The following is a 2,311-nucleotide window of genomic DNA, read 5'->3' on the forward strand; positions in this document are numbered from 1 at the left end:
GACCTAATGTTGTTTTGTGTGGTTTTGCAGTTGCTTCGACCAATTTATAGGCAATTTGCAGATAATCAAAACGCAGAAATATTTTCTGCTAACCCATTGCTTGTTATTCTAGGAACAAGTCTTCTCACTGCTAGGGTAGGTTCTGCATTTATTAAAAACTTTATAATATTCCTCTTTAGTGCTATAAAGCTCTTAATCTTTACCTCTTATGTACAGGCTGGACTGTCCATGGCACTGGGAGCATTTTTGGCTGGTTTGCTTCTTGCGGAAACTGAATTTTCCTTACAGGTTGAGTCAGACATTGCTCCATATCGCAGCCTTCTATTGGGTCTCTTTTTCATGACGGTATGTGCTTCATGGTGGCAACTTGTTATTTCCTTTCTTTCACACCCATATTATAATGTTTGATATCAATTACTGTTAACAATCTTAAAAATATCAGTCTATGGATACTGGATAGGATCAAGAGTTCTTGTCTTGGACATGTAGTGAACTGTCAGCCTATTGATATGTGTAATGTCATCTTTAACAACTGTTTGTGAATTTTCAGGTTGGAATGTCTGTTGATCCAAAACTTCTTGTTTCAAACTTCCTCGTTGTAGTTGGATCATTAGGACTCCTACTCGTCAGTAAATCCCTGTTGGTTGCTTTAATTGGCAAACTATCTGGCATTTCAATAATTTCAGCAATAAGAGTTGGTCTTCTTCTTGCCCCTGGTGGAGAATTTGTATTTGTTGCTTTTGGTGAAGCTGTTAATCAGGTTGGTTTCTTTATTAACTACAATGTGGGTAAATTGCTTGTTTGCTATACTATTCGCAGCTATACAATTTATCTGTATATATATGTACATTTATTTATTTTCTCATCTGGTCTCTTTGGTTCCTAAATGCATTTGATATTCTTACATATATAATTTCTTTTTTCAAAAGAAATTTCTTATACTTGTTAACCAATAGAAGAGAGGTTTCACTGCTAAATTAAGTAAACAGGGTGAAAACTATAGTAAATGGTTGATTTAATTTTTAAATATTAGTCATCTATAAATTTGCTAATATCTATTGATAAACTGTTTTGCTGATTTGTGCATCTACAGCTTAATTCCTCTAAGGTAGTCTTTAATGATGAATGAATTAAAGACTAAACAAATATTTGATTAAGTATTCCTTTTGTTATTTTCAAAAACAAAATAACGACATCTCATATACACAAATTGATTAAGTAGGACTACGGTAGCTTTCTCTCATTTTCAATCCAAACAAACAAAACAAATATTTGATAAAAATAAAATAAAGGTTGCCTATTTTTCAATCTTCTGCAAACAAAGATTGCCTTTTTTCAATCTTTTGCAAACAAAGGTTGCGTTTTCCCGAAAATTAAAAAGTTGCCTTTTTTCAATCTTCTGCAAACAAAGGTTGCCTTTTCCCGAAAATTAAAAGGTTTGTTCAATCTTCTGCAAACAAATGTTGCCTTGTCCCGAAAATTAAGAGGTTGCCTTTTTTTCAATTTTCTGCAAACAAGTCACACTATGGTAGACTTGATGCCCCTATTTCCGGATATGTTGCCTTTGTCTTGAGAATTATATTGTTGCCATTATGTAAGTCTGAAACCGGGTTTGGTATTAAACCATCCAACAAGCTTCGATTTGTGTTTGCTTAAATCTATGTGATTTTGAGATTAAAAATAATGGTGCTCCCTTTTTTCCTGAGGTTGAAGCACCGCCTTTGAAGATTGGTGCTCCCTCTTTTCTAGGGGTTGAAGTGCCGATTTTAAAGGTTGTTGTTTTTGTCTGCTATATGTTGCCTTGGATTAAGATTCATGATTATGTTGCCACGGATAATATTGTTGCCTTGGAAAAGAGAGAGAGAAAGGTTGCCTTTTGTTCAATCTTCTGCAAACAAACGTTGCCTTGTCCTGAAAATTGTTCAATCTTCTGCTAACAAATGTTGTTCTGTCCCGAAAATTAAAAGGTTGCTTTTTTTTCAATCTTCTGCAAACAAGTCACACCATGGTAGACTTGATGACCCTATTTCCGGATATGTTGCCTTTGTCCCGAGAATTATACTAATGCCATTATGCAAGTCTGAAACCAGGTTTGGTATTAAACCATCCAACAAGTTTCGATTTGTGTTTGCTTAAATCTATGTGATTTTGAGATTTAAAATAATGGTGCTCCCTTTTTTCCTGGGGTTGAAGCACCGCCTTTGAAGATTGGTGCTCCTTCTTTTCTAGGGGTTGAAGTGCCGGTTTTAAAGGTTGTTGTTTTTGTCTGCTATATGTTGCCTTGGATTAAGATTCATGATTATGTTGCCTC

This window comes from Fragaria vesca, linkage group LG6 (genome assembly GCF_000184155.1).
Source record: "Fragaria vesca subsp. vesca linkage group LG6, FraVesHawaii_1.0, whole genome shotgun sequence".
NCBI lineage: Eukaryota > Viridiplantae > Streptophyta > Magnoliopsida > Rosales > Rosaceae > Fragaria > Fragaria vesca.